We start from the raw sequence: 15,924 nt of genomic DNA on the forward strand, positions 1-15,924 counted from the left end.
CTGCGGGGGGTTATTTTATCTCCAAAAGACACAGTTAATGGGTTTTTTAACTATGTTGCACAAAATGGCTATATCATAATTTTAATGGGACGATTATGGGAAAAACGTGGCGAGGGAGAGGACCTAGTTACCCTCCAATTTTCTGGATAACTTGAAAAGGCCACTAGATCTTTTCATTTTCGTTAGAATGAGTGCTCTTCCGACGCTCTTGGTCCACTGGGTCGATAAGATCACCCCTGGGGAAAAATAATGAACACGCATTTGTGATCTTTCATCTGGCAAAAATTACAAAACTCCACATTTTTGCAGGTACTTAGGTAGGTAGGTAGGTAGGTAGGTTTTATTTTTATCCACAATATAAACATAAATAAAAATGACAACACTAATAAATTATTGCAGCAAAAAGAAAGTCCTAAGGACTTGTGCTGCAAATTCATGATTGCTGCAAATTATGATTTATATATTACAAATAAATATCTAAACATAACATTTCATGATTATCCACCTAGCCTATCTTATATAAAAAAAACAACAACACATACACATGAACACAACGCAACAAAATAATCCCATTAAATATTATTTACTGGTTTCAGCCCCCACCCCACTCCAAGAAACTTGCGAAAAAGAGACATCAAAAACCTCCTGCCCTTCAAAATATATTAGTTAAATAAAATGTTTTCAATTTATTTTAAACCTATATAAAGTGTCAGACTCCCTGATGCTAGCCGGCAGACTATTCCAAACAGAAGGTCCCAGATTATAAACCACATATGATGATCTGACTGCTTTTCTTTTTTTATGGCTTAAAAGTTGTGAATTTTTTGTATCATAATTATGGTGCTCCTGATTCATGGAAAAATAATCATGAAAATACTCAGGGCATATGTATTTCATACTCTGGAACACAAAAATTGATGCCTGGTAGTCACGAATCTGACCAACATTTAAAATATTACACCGGAAAAAGCTAGCAATAGTTTTGGATTCAAACCTGCTCTTTTAAGTCCGCAATCAATCGAATACTTTTATTTTTCAAAATCTGGATCCTTTTATAATTAGCAAAAAATTGCTGGCCCAATGAATACAACCTAATCTACATAAGGATGAACAAGGGAAAATGATTTCTAAATCTTGAATGGAAATGTTTTTTTACACGTCTCAGATTTCCTAGATCCCTAGCCATTTTTGCAACAAAAAGACTACAATGCTTTTTCCAACTAATATTATTATCTAAATAAAACCCAAAATACCTAATTTCAAAAACTTGTTTGATGGGTAAATGTAAAAAAAAAGTTAGTACATTTTTTATTTAAAATGTTAAATAATTAAAAAAATTACCATTTAATTATTATTTAACATTTTATATATAAACATTTTATATATTATTTAAACATTTATTTATATATTTAAACATTATATATTTTATATATAATATTATACATTTTATATATTATAACAATCTTATATATTTAAACATTTTGTTAAAACATAAAACATTAATAAAAAAAACATTTTTTATTTAAAATGTTATTACAGAACCTACCTGTTCTACTAAAGATAATATAATTTGTCTCAGATGCGTTAACTGCTAGGGAACTACCTACTTTAAAACTCGCAAACGTTCAAGTGCTAAATTATCCTTATGTACAACCTGCACAAAACAACTACCAATTACTGTTATCGCAGTGTCGTCCACGAAAGAGGTCAGTGCCTCAACCCCAACATGTGAAGCCAACGAATTAACATAAATATGATAAAGTAGAGGTCCCAGCACGGAACCTTGAGGCACTCCACACTTAACACCGAATTCTCTGCTTAATATATCTGATAAAGCAACTTTGATAGTCCGGCCATGCAAGCACGATAAAACCCACTTTACACAAGTACTACCTAACCCAAGCCCACTTAGTCTATTTAGAAGAGTATTAAAATCAACAGTGTCAAAAGCCTTAGAGAAATCTACAAAAACAGTTAAAGGAACCATATTATTTTCAAGCGCATTATCAACAAAACTTAAAAGAAGATGTACTGCATGACTAGTGGAATGTTCACTTCTGAAACCAAACAGTCCATTGTACAATATCTTCTTCGAATCCGAAAAATCATACAGTCGCTTATAAATAACTTTTTCATAAATTTTACTTAATAAAGGTAAAATGGAAATTGGTCGCCAGTTACAGGGGTCCGAGGGTTCCCTAATTTTATGCAAAGGCATGATTTTAGACCGTTTCAGTTCCGACGGGAAATGTCCTTTAACCATTGAGACATTAATTACATAAACCAGTACCGGCAAAAGATACACCGACACAAAATTAAAAGCCTTTAGGTTCAATCCATCTACACCAGAAGAATTTGATTTAAGGCTACAAACAATTTTTTCAACTTCTTCAACAGTTCATGGTACAAACCCATCCTGCATGCTTAAGGGATGTGTGTTAATATTGACGGCACCACCACCTCTAGACACTTCATTCTGTATAACACTACCAATCTTTGAAAAATAATCACCCATTTAATTTGCTATTTCCAATTTATCATGAATAATTCTTTTATTAGTTTTAAATCGGTTATACTCGTATCTTTTTTTTTCACATCCTAACACTTCACGGACAATTTCCCAAGTATCTTTTATATTACCTTCCTTACTCTTCAAACGGTTTAAATAATACTCATTCTTTGCAGTTCTTTTTTAATTATTTATATAATTTCTCAACTCTTTAAACTCATTTAAAATCACTTCAGATGGATTATCAAGATAATGACAATACAATTTATTTCTTTGGCTTATTAAACTCAAAATTTCATCATTAATCCATGGCTTTCTTGGTTTAGCTTTCTTGCAATTAATTTCTTTAAATGGGCAATTTTTCTAAAACACAGGGTTTTGAAGCATCATCCATTTCAATGTAAACCACCTCCGAATCCAACGAACTAACTTCATTTTTAAATTTAGCCAGATTAACTTCTTTTATGTCATGCCGAAGAATCTTATTTTTTCTGTTAATTTTACAAAGTGGTCCGAACCAGAATGGTTCAGATACGTCACACGTGCTATCTTCCACCATAACTTCACTGACGAATACATTATCAATCAAAGTTAAAGAATGGTCCGTTAACCGGGATGGGATAGAATTTAACGGGAAAAGACCAAATGAAAGCATGACATTAAGGAAGTCCAAATTTTTGGCTTGAAGATCTAATAAATCAAAATTAGAGTCACCCATGGTTACCATTTGATTAAAATTCTGAATTATTTCCGATATTAAAATTTCAAATTCCTCTAGGAAAAAATCCGGGCTAGCACTTATATACACCGATGAAATAAGAAGTGGATTATTATTACTTATCACTATTTCAATGGCAAAAGTTTCAATTTTACCTTCAATCCATAAAGACAAATCTTCCCTTACATTAAATTTTACATCATCCTTGATTATAAATGCTAAATCTCCCCTTCCCATCGCTCACCGGTTCTTGGAAATAAGTGTGTAACTGGAAAATTAAATAACGAAGCAGGACGCTGTTCACTAATAAATGATTCACAAACACCTATCACTTGCACCTCACTGTCAAGCTTGTTAATTATATCAACTACATCTTCATGTGAAGTAGTTAAATGACAATTCCAGTGGAGAATCTGGAATCCGGACAGCATAACGGGTGCCCGCACATCATCTACAGCAACATATATAGTAAGCCTTGCAGGCTGTTTATCCGAAAATTCCGACCGGCTACCAACATCACTCGACAAAATATTATCCAATATATCCTATGACTACGAAAAGAATCTAAATACTAAAGTAAACATTTGTAACTACTATAGGGAAAAAACATTCAGATTAGATGTCGTTAGGACTCCACAGTCAGCGTGGCGGAGTGTCAGTTCCAGATCGAGCAAAAATACGGCCGTGATCGGACCATACGTTGTGGTTACCTAACCTATCACGAGCCAGTTGCAGTATTTCTTGTCGCTTCTTCGTTAAACTTTCTGACACAAATATACCAGATTTGGCCAGTTTCCTCTTGGCAGCAAATACCTTTCTAGCCACATCCTTAGACAAAAACTGGGCGAGTACCGGGGCAATCATATCAGGCCGCGTAGGATTCGCTGGAAGGGTAAATCTATACACTTTAGTTAGTTCCGAAACAGTAACCTGTACGCCCATCTTGTCCGAGATAATACTGTTAATACACGATTTTACACCTTTAGGTTCAATCCATCTACACCAGAAGAATTTGATTTACGGCTACAAACAATTTTTTCAACTTCTTCAACAGTTCATGGTACAAATTCAAACCCATCCTGCATGCTTAAAGGATGTGTGTTAATATTGACGGCACCACCACCTCTAGACACTTCATTCTGTATAACACTACCAATCTTCGAAAAATAATCACCCATGTAATTATTGTTAAATGGATTTAACACCCGGAGCTTGTTTGACACCACTGAAAATAAGCGAATCCACCCTATCTTCCTGCTCAATATCGTCAAGTCTATTTTCGATCTTTTCACTCGCTCTTCGAGGATCATGAAGCTGTTTTTTAGCGATTTTAGTTGCTTTTCGATAAAATCGAATTTTGGTCAGTACTCGACCATCATGGAATTGATGGGTTTGACATCCTTTAATTAGGAGTATCTGGTTCTAGAAATACAAACCCTTTTAAACGATGACAATCTCAAAACGTAAGCCCTCAAAAGCACATCTAAGAAGTAGCCATACATTTTAGAAATACCTTCTAGATTTATTCTTTCTCACAAGGTTTTCCCTTCGGGGGTTCATTTGATCAGTGAATAGTGTAATTTTGTAATGAAAAACACGTTTCTTCAGTTGAATAACAATAACCACTTGTAAATTCTTTTCAACCTGAATAGTTCCTATCCATTGATAAGTTTTTTTCTTTTTCTTTTTTTCTTTCTTTTTTTCAATGAAGTTGATATTAAGTCATTTGGTTTTATAAGAACTTCAAAAACATTACTAAATGCCTAACTATAAAATATTACTCGTTTCTGTTTCTTATATTACTATAAAACTATATAAATATTACTTATTTACTCTGTCTGTTTATGTTTCTAGGCTTTCAATAACCAACTCTATGGCAAGTTAAATTCCACACTGTTAAAGTTGACTAACAATTTTAAATTGGGTCTTTATTCCTCTCATATATCTGCTATATCTATTTTCAAATTTTGTTCTGGTTTTGAGAAGACATGGGGGTTCTCAGACCTACACACGTTAATTTTTGCTCGTTTTGAGTTTGAATCGGCTATTTATTGTAATTTCTGTTCGTTTTGGTTTCATTTATTTATTGATGGTGATTTGTGATAGTTTTAGGCTTGGAATATTATTTGACTTTATTTCTGCTCACTCTTGGTTTAATGGAGCTCCTTACTTTTCTTTGAAAAGCTTGCTTTTTGGAAAAAGTGTTTTTAAATTGATTTCTGTTCGTTTTATATTGACATAATCTTTTTCATGGAAAAATAACATTTTACATCTTTTAATTTTGTTTCTATAGGAATCCATAGTATTGATTGCTATTAGTATGTTGAATTAAAAACCAACAGAAATAATAGTTGCATCCTTTTGATAATCCGTGCACACATAACGTGTGTTGATTTTGTTCAACACTCCCCTCAATATATTTTGAAAGGCTCACTGGAATACCCTTCGTCTTCTTGGAAAGTAGAGTTCAAACTTGAACCCTGTAAACAATGAACGAATTGCCTAACTTACAGCTCTTGCCCTGAGGACTGTGCGGAGGCTGAAATCCCCATAGACATAATTACTGGATCTTTCAACAATACTGAACAATAGCTCTCTTAAAATTTCGATTGGATATGTTTTGGGCAATAATAGGCATGAGGGAGGGGGTGATTGTCTTCCATTCACTTTTAACTCTTAAAAAGGGCATTAAAACTTACAAATTTCAATCAAATGAGCTCCGTCCAATCCAAAGTTCTTACGACTACCCGTTCAATAAAAACCTTATATGCCCTGGGCATAACTTACAACCCATGCCCATGGTTTCTGGGGGATTGTGTCTACACTAAGGACATTGTTACTGGATTTTTGGACTATTGATAACAAAAAGGGTATCTCACATTTCAATTGAATACGTTTTGTGAAAAGAGAATTTCCAGGAGGGGGGCTAGTTGCGCTCCATCATGTCCGACTCTTCAAGCAAACATGAGCTATACATTTCAAATCAAATGAACCCCTTCTAAAGTTCACGAGACCACTCCTTCCATAAAAACCTTATATGCCACTGGAGCATATCCTACAACCCTTACCCTCAGACTCTTGGGGATTCTGTCCGCCCCAAAGCCCAAATTATATGACTTTTGGACTCTTTTTGAACAAATAGCTGTCTAAAAGTTTAATCAGATACTTTCGTGGAATATACGACGTGGGGGGAGGGATTGCAACTTTCTGATTAACAATCCAATGGCCCCCTTCAAAAGTTTACACGACTGTCCTTTATATAAAAAACCATATATACCCCCAGGGCATAAATTACAACCCTTGGCTTGAGGGCGGGGGCTAGTCATCCTCAAAGACATAATTTCTGGACCTAATAACTATGCTGAACAAAAAAGCTATCTAAAAATTTTGATTAGGCTTGTTTGGGGAAATGTTGGGCGTGGGTGGGGTTAGTTGCCCTCTACATATTTTGACAATTGAAAGGGGTACTAGATCCTTCAATTTCCAATCGAATGAGTCTTCTTTAAAGTTTCTACGACAACAGATGTTCATTTCAAAATCAGGTATATTTTGTGTCTAAACTTTTGTCTAAAAGTTTAATCAGATACTTTCGTGGAATATACGACGTGGGGGGAGCGATTGCAACTTTCTGATTAACAATCCAATGGCCCCCTTCAAAAGTTTATACGACTGTCCTTTATATAAAAAATCATATATACCCCCAGGCCATAAATTACAACCCTTGGCTTGAGGGCGGGGGTTAGTCATCCTCAAAGACATAATTTCTGGACCTAATAACTATGCTGAACAAAAAAGCTATCTAAAAATTTTGATTAGGCTTGTTTGGGGAAATGTTGGGCGTGGGTGGGGTTAGTTGCCCTCTACTTATTTTGACAATTGAAAGGGGTACTAGATCCTTCAATTTCCAATCGAATGAGTCTTCTTTAAAGTTTCTACGATAACAGATGTTCATTTCAAAATACGAGGTGCGGGGGGGGGTGTTCATCCTCCGATCACTCTGAATCTTATAAAAGGTACTAGAACTTAAACGATGACAATCTCAAAACGTAAGCCCTCAAAAGCACATCTAAGAAGTAGCCATACATTTTATAAATACCTTCTAGATTTATTCTTTCTCACAAGGTTTTTCCCTTCGGGGGTTCATTTGATCAGTGAATAGTGTAATTTTGTAATGAAAAACACGTTTCTTCAGTTGAATAACAATAATCACTTGTAAGTTCTTTTCAACCTGAATAGTTCCTATCCATTGATAAGTTTTTTTCTTTTTCTTTTTTTCTTCCTTTTTTTCAATGAAGTTGATATTAAGTCATTTCATTTTATAAGAACTTCAAAAACATTACTAAATGCCTTACTATAAAATATTACTCGTTTCTGTTTCTTATATTACTATAAAATTATATAAATATTACTTATTTACTCTGTCTGTTTATGTTTCTAGGCTTTCAATAACCAACTCTATGGCAAGTTAAATTCCACACTGTTAAAGTTGACTAACAATTTTAAATTGGGTCTTTATTCCTCTCATATATCTTCTATATCTATTTTCAAATTTTGTTCTGGTTTTGAGAAGACATGGGGGTTCTCAGACCTACACACGTTAATTTTTGCTCGTTTTGAGTTTGAATCGGCTATTTATTGTAATTTCTGTTCGTTTTGGTTTCATTTATTTATTGATGGTGATTTGTGGTAGTTTTAGGCTTGGAATATTATTTGACTTTATTTCTGCTCATTCTTGGTTTAATGGAGCTCCTTACTTTTTTTGAAAAACTAGTTTTTTTTGGAAAAAGTGTTTTTAAACTGATTTCTGTTCGTTTTATATTGACATAATCTTTTTCATGGAAAAATAATATTTTACATCTTTTAAGTTTGTTTCTATAGGAATCCATAGTATTGTTGCTATTAGTATGTTGAATTAAAAACCAACAAAAATAATAGTTGCATCCTTTTGATAATCCGTGCACACATAACGTGTGTTGATTTTGTTCAACACTCCCCTCAATATACTTTGAAAGGCTCACCGGAATACCCTTCGTCTTCTTGGAAAGTAGAGTTCAAACTTGAACTCTGTAAACAATGAACGAATTGCCTAACTTACAGCTCTTGTCCTGAGGACTGTGCGGAGGCTGAAATCCCCATAGACATAATTACTGGATCTTTCAACAATACTGAACAAAATAGCTCTCTTAAAATTTCGATTCGATATGTTTTGGGCAATAATAGGTATGGGGGAGGGCGATGATTGTCTTCCATTCACTTTTAACTCTTAAAAAGGGCACTAAAACTTACAAATTTCAATCAAATGTGCTCCATCCGATCCAAAGTTCTTACGACTACCCGTTCCATAAAAAACCTTATGTACCCTGGGCATAACTTACAACCCATGCCCATGGTTTCTGGGGGATTGTCTCCACCCTAAAGACATTGTTACCGGATTTTTGGACTATTGATAACAAAAGGAGTATCTCACAATTTCAATTGAATACGCTTGGGAAAAGAGGATGTCAGGGAGGGGGCTAGGTGCTCTCCATCATGTCTGGCTCTTAAAAGGAAACTAGAACTATACATTTCGGATCAAATGCACCCCTTCTAAAGTTCATACGACCGCTCCTTCCATTAGAACCTTATATGCAACTGGAGCATATCTTACAACCCTTAGCCTCAAACTCTTAGGGATTCTGTCCACCCCAAAGGCCAAATTATATGAATTTTGGACTTTATTGAACAAATAGCTGTCCTAAAACTTTATCAGATGCTTTTGTGGAATATACGGCGTGGGGGGGGGGGCTGCAACTTTCTGATTAACAATCCAATGAGACCCTTCTAAAGTTTATACGACCACCCTTTCTATAAAAACCATATATACCCCAAGGGTATAACTTACAACTCTTGGCTTGAAGGCTGGGGGGGGGGGGGTAATCATCCTCAAAAACATAATTTCTGGACCTATTAACTACGCGGAACAAAAAGGCTATCGAAAATATTGATAGGATTTGTTTTGGGAAATGGTGGGCGTGGGTTGGGTTAGTTGCCCTCTAATCATTTTGCCAATTAAAAGGGGCACTAGCCCCTTCAATTTCTAATCGAATGAGCCTTCTTTGAAGTTTCTACGACAACAGATGGCCATCTCAAAATTTCAATCAGATGCATTTCTGGAAAATACGGGGTGCGAGGGGAGGGGTGTTCATCCGCAGATCACTCTGAATCTTATAAAAGGAACTAGAACTTCTGATAACCAATCCAATGAGCCCCCTCCAAAGTTAATACGACCACCCTTCATATTAAAACCTTGTACGCCCTCAGGGCATAACAACAACCTTTAACCTGAGGGGTGTGGGGTGGGGTGTTGTTGTCATGCCCAAAGCCATACTTTCCGGACCTTTCAACTATGTTGAACAAAATGGTTATCTCTAAGTTTTAGTTGGATGAGTTTGGGGAAAGGGTGGGCGAGGGAGGGGGATTAGTTGCCCTTGAATCAATCTTGAATATTAAAAAGGGCTCTAGCCCTTTCAATTTCCAATCGACTGAGCCCTTTTCGAAGTTTCTACGACAGCAAATGGTCATCTCAAAATTTCTACCAGATGCATTTTGGGAAAATACAAAAGTCTGGGGGGGGAGCATCCACCCTTTGATCATTATGAATCTCAAAAAGAGCACTAGAACTTCTGATTACCAATCCAATGAACTCCCTCCAAAGTTTGAATTTGAAGTTTCTACGACAACAGATGGCCATCTCAAAATTTCAATCAGATGCATTTCTGGAAAAAACGGGGTGCGAGGGGAGGGGTGTTCATCCGCAGATCACTCTGAATCTTATAAAAGGAACTAGCACTTCTGATAACCAATCCAATGAGCCCCCTCCAAAGTTAATACGACCACCCTTCATATTAAAACCTTGTACACCCTCAGGGCATAACAACAACCTTTAACCTGAGGGGTTTGGGGTGGGGTGTTGTTGTCATGCCCAAAGCCATACTTTCCGGACCTTTCAACTATGTTGAACAAAATGGTTATCTCTAAGTTTTAGTTGGATGAGTTTGGGGAAAGGGTGGGCGTGGGAGGGGGATTAGTTGCCCTTGAATCAATCTTGAATATTAAAAAGGGCTCTAGCCCTTTCAATTTCCAATCGACTGAGCCCTTTTCGAAGTTTCTACGACAACAAATGGTCATCTCAAAATTTCTACCAGATGCATTTTGGGAAAATACAAAAGTCTGGGGGGGAGCATCCACCCTTTGATCATTATGAATCTCAAAAAGAGCACTAGAACTTCTGATTACCAATCCAATGAACTCCCTCCAAAGTTTATACGATCATCCTTTCTATACATACCTTATATACTCCCAGGGCATATCTTACAACCCTTGCCCTGAGGACTGTGGAGAGGGGGTGTCATCCTCAAACACATAATTTACAGACCTATCAATTATATTGAACAAAATGGCTGTTTCAAAATTTGGTTGAATGTGTTTGGGGAAATGGTCGTGGGAGATATAACTCTGGACCTTTCAACTACGTTGAACAAAATGGTTATCTCCAAATTTTGATTGGATGTATTTTGGGAAAATTTTGGAGTGTAAGGGGGGTTAGTTGCCCTCCAGTCACTTTTGAATAATGAAAAGGGCACTAGCCCCTTCAATTTCTAATCGAATGAGCCTTTTTAGAAGTTTCTACGACAACAAATGGTCATCTCAAAATTTCTTATAAGATGCCTTTCAGGGAAATACGAGGTGTATCCACCCTCCGATCATCCTGAATCTAATAAGGGGCACTGAAACTTCTGATTACCAATCCAATGAGCCATCTCTAAAAGTTATACTATCACCCTTTCTATATAAACCTTATATGCCCCAGAACATAACTTACGGGCCATGCCCTGAGAGCCATGGGGGAATGTTATTCTCAAAGACATAATTTCCGGAACTTTCAACTACGTTGAACAAAATGAACGTCTCAAAATTTTTATTGGATGTGTTTGGGAAATGGTAGACGTGGGGTGGGGATTAGTTGCCCTCCAATGACCATTGACTATTAAACAGGGCCCTAGCTCTTTCAATTTCTGATCGACCGAGCCCTTTTCGAAGTTTCTACGACAACAAAATGGCCAGCTCAACATTTTTCGGGAAAATACAAGTTATGGGGGGGGGGGTTATCCACCCTCCAATCACTCTGAATCTTAAAAAGGGCACTAGAACTTGTAATTACCAATCCAATGAGCCCCATCCAAATTTTATACGATCACCCTTTCTATATATACCATGTATCCCCCAGGGCATAACTTACAGCCCTTGCCCCGAGGGCTGGGGGGATGTCATCCTCAAAGAAATAATTTCGGACCTTTCAATTACGTTGAACAAAATGGTTATCTCAAAATTGTGATTGAATGTGTTTGGGGAAATGGTGGGCACGGGAGGAGGGTTGATTGCCCTCCAATCACTTTTAACTATTAAAACGGTACTAGCCTTTTCAATTTCCAATCGAATGAGCTCTTTTCGAGTTTCTAAGACAAAAATGGGCATCTTCAAATTTCTATCAGATTCATTTCGGGATAAGACTAGTGCCTTTTTAATTTCCAGTCGAATGAGCCCTTTTCGAAGTTTCTACAACAATACGAATTGCCCTGGAATAAAACAAAAAAAAGGAAAACCTAAAAATAAATAAATAATATATTGTGTCCACATCGCTCTTTACTTAGGCAGCACTATTGCGGTGCCTATGATAGATATGTGTCCTTCAGTTTTTTTTTTGTTTTTTTTTTTGTTTTTTTTTTGGTAAACATACATTTCCAGCATCATTTATCTATTCAACTAAAGTTGAGAATTTTATTTCTAAATTCAATCGAAAATATCCATTTGCATGAGTATAATTACTCGTTTCATTTTGGAGTTTCGCATTAGTGGCATTCACGGATTTAATTGGGAAGGGGAATATTCAGCCCTGGATTTTGAAATACTTCTTTTTTTTGGGGGGATTTTCACTGAAAGAAATCTACAAAATTGCTCCCTCCTAGATTAGAAAATTTATACTTTTTTTGTGTCTGAACTAATAAAAAATAATTAAAATCTAGGTGCCCTGACATTTTGTGAATCGGTGCCCCTGAGAGCAACCACTCATCTTACTTTACGGGGTTAATTATAGCTGTAAAATTACAAAGAATGGACTCTTTCAGATAGTCTAAACCACATGGCTTCGGTGCTATCATTATTTTCCTACATAAACAAAGAGTATATATCCTTGTGTTTCGTTTTTTAATTACCTGCTGGAACAGATGTAGGTGTAATTGTTTCACTTTCACCATTGACTCAAAACAAGCAAAATGGTTGATTAATATAAAGCATAAACATCATCAGAGTTGTTTTCTGTTTGCGCTTCTTCTCGGTAAAACGAAAGTTGGTTCTTCGGTATTTCCGGCAGACTTCTTTGGATCTAAAATCAGAATAGTATCTAACAAACTTTAGTTTCCAAGATATTCAACGTTATCTAAAATAAGTAGGTAGCAGAAACATTATCTGGGTTGGAAATTCTTTTTTAAAGGTAAAGTAAGTAAGTAAGACGGCGCTAGACCCTTAAGGTCAAAACCGGCGGTGCTGATCTCCGTTTCATGGCCCTTCAGCCAGGAAGTTTTTAAAGATAGAGGCAAAAATATTATTACAATAACAATAAGTCAGTTCCTTGATACCAGCTCAGCCCTCTTTGGATGTAAGGCCTGGGCAGTAATTTACCGTTTCTGGTACCCAAGAAAGTACTGTTGATAACATAATAGTGCCTCCATGCATATAGGGCGTAAGTGCAATCATTACTTGCTAAAACTGTTACGACAGGAAAGCAGAGGTCAACAGCATATATCTAAAAAGGGGACAAATATCTGATGATATAATGCCTCTCCCTCCTAATAACCAGAAATTTAAATTAAAAAGAACTAAATATCTATTTTAATTTTCAGGTCGATCATTCCCTCCTGCTTCTCAATGTCTCCTTTCCTCAGTCTCTCTACAACTTCTCTGTCCCATCCTATGGTTTATTTGTTCTTCCAATATTCTTCAACGAAAATATCAATAAGAGGTATTTTTCAAAATCTAGAGGGAGAATCCCTCTTAATTGACGCCCCCTGAAAATACTGATGGCTACTCTACTTTACATACAGGCAAATCCTATTATATCATTTATTCTGTTTGATGATTTTCTAAGAGTACCTTATTAGCAGGCTACAGTAATGACTTCAAATGCCTTTGTGTGCCAGTATTAGCAAAACCCCATCTCGATTTTAGATTGAAAGGAGTACTGATCCTGGAACCATAGGTTAGGTTTTACGAGAACCATTTTTTCTTGAAAATATGCCTAAGCAAAAAGGATAATATTTTACATTATTGCTCCTGCAAGGTTTTTGTTGATGAAATTGGGCTCTTATTGTATTTTCATTGGAAATTCAGGCAAAATGAATTGTTGTCCTGGAGTCGAAGAAAATTAAGATGCTTGATATTTATCGAATATAAAGTAGAAAAAAATGAATTCATAATCCATAAGAAACATTAAATTTGACCTCCGATTTTTTTTGGGGGGGGAGCGCTTTGGCCTTTATTTTAATAGTTTAAGTTTGTTTTTTAAGAATATTACATTCCAAGGCTATTTTTTGGGGAATCGTTCTTAGACATTTTCAAATGCTCAGCAGTTATGTTGAACTGAGACATACTTAGCTGAAATGGAACCTATATTTTTTGCATCTCAGTAAATATTTTAGAAAAGCGGACAAATGAAAACGGCTTCGGTCCGAAGAACGCGTTAGCAGATGTTTGCATACAAAAGCAACAAGCATATCTATTCGGCTCCTGTCGAACCAAACACACGTAGAGATGCTTCTTAGCATTGTTTAATTAACCAAAGTCAGTTCCGAGGGACGTAAAAGGGATCTTTAACGCTACTTAATGAAAACTCATTGCAATAAAAAAATCTTTTGTCAACAACAATCCGATGTCATAGCAGCTCAGAAACATTTTGAACACCCTTTTCATTTAGTCGATGATAACCTTGAAGATTTTGAATCGTAAAGAAGATGTGTACTCAACCAATAGTGAAAGGAACTCAGAGGATCTGACAGTTGCCACTCTAAAGAAGAAGAAGTTTGGGGCACTAATACAAGCTTGTCGATGATATTTTTCTTCAAGTTTCAAGGAATATTCCAATAAATTGTTAGGTATATTCAAATTTCAGATTCTAACTCTTTCATCAGGTCATATTTGATATTACGACTTTCCTAAATAGTTACTATGGTACGGAAGTGGTGAATATCAGCCCTGGATAAGGAAGAAACGAAATCATCTGCTCAGTGGTTGATGCAACTCACTCCTGGATAAGGAGGAAATGAAATCATCCTGCTGAGTTGCTAACATGTAACTCAAGAGGCCAAAAATTGTAAACATGCCTTGGTGTTTGTCTCGATGACTTTATTATTAAATTGGCCTCCATTTTAACAATAAGAAGACTTAAATTAGTGATAAGTAGTACACTTTATGCACTGTTTATAAATAAGCAAACAAAATATCGTAACTGCCTAATATGTGGTGCGCCCATTCTTATACATAAATCTTCATTTTGACAGAGCTTGTGTAAGCATGGGTACGAGGTGCCATGCGCATTTGTTATTTTGTTCCTTTCATTCGTTTTAAACTGAGTGTCACACAGTTGGTTCCAAAGAAACTAAGACCCAAAAAATATTTTGCATATCTTTAAAGAGAAAAAAATATCATAACTAACCAAAGTATACTATTTTCATTTCATACTCCAGAAGAAATTGCATAGCAAAACTACGTTGCAAGTATACACGGTGTCTTACAGCAATATGAAAAAATAATACTAAGAAAATTGGGTGCATGGGGGTGGCCGCCAAATGTTGGCCTAAGCGGGTCTTGTAGGTTCGTGACCTTGGGATCCCTCTCAAAATCCCATACTGATTGAGGTATAGGGGGCAAAGTTCGTTAGAACGAAGTCTATGGACATTGGGGCCCCTGGAAGGGTTTGGGTTCTCCCAAAAGATGACTCGCTCGAGAAGGTTCAGGGCTGGTGAAGTCATGGAGGGTATTGGGCTCCCTCTGAAAATGACACACTAATTGATTCATAGGGGGCAAAGATCGCTAGCATGAAACCTATTGATATTGGAGATCCCTGGAGGGAGGCATGGGGTCCTCCAAAAGTCAGCCTCGGGGAAGCTCAGGATTAGCAGAGGCATGGAGAACCTTTAGCTTTCTCTCAAAAGCTTTCTTTCAATAGGTGGCAAAGTTCGCTAACACGAATTCAATTGCCTAAAATGTATTTCTAAGACCATCATATCATTATTGACTCGTTGATTCAGTTCACTAACGTGTTATTCATTTATCATAAGAAACGTCGCGTCTCATGTCTTAGCTCTATATCAGAGATTTTTTCATAAATTCAATTGTAACTGCTTAGATACTAAGAAAAAACAAATCATGCTCCATACAGGTTACGTAATAACAAAAAATATAACACCGTAGTCTCTTGTAATCATGTAAACATTAGGCCTTTAAATTTTCAAAAAACATCCTTGACAAGGACATTTGACTCAACAGATTTAAAATTTCCATATGTAAACATTAGACCTTTAAATATTCAAAAAACATATCCTTGACAATGTCGTTTTAGAATAGATCATTTCCTGTTCAAGTAAAAGTCTGTCAAAATATTCAA

General features: G+C 36.1%; 1 long non-coding RNA gene across 5 annotated transcripts in view; it reads right to left on the reverse strand.

Annotated features, from left to right (window-relative positions):
- The window catches only part of LOC136037875 (uncharacterized), a 155,514-nt gene that overhangs the window by 91,990 nt on the left and 47,600 nt on the right, over positions 1-15,924 (reverse strand). For 2 of the 5 annotated variants that reach the window (XR_010620063.1, XR_010620066.1), the window contains exon 3: positions 12,479-12,648. This is a non-coding gene — a long non-coding RNA (uncharacterized LOC136037875). Of the gene's footprint in view, positions 1-326; positions 4,650-11,825; positions 11,843-12,453; positions 12,649-15,924 lie in introns of those variants that run through there. The other 3 variants (XR_010620064.1, XR_010620065.1, XR_010620062.1) reach the window with 3 other exon arrangements.

The sequence above is a fragment of the Artemia franciscana genome, chromosome 17 (assembly GCF_032884065.1).
Source record: "Artemia franciscana chromosome 17, ASM3288406v1, whole genome shotgun sequence".
In the NCBI taxonomy this organism is placed as follows: Eukaryota; Metazoa; Arthropoda; class Branchiopoda; order Anostraca; family Artemiidae; genus Artemia; species Artemia franciscana.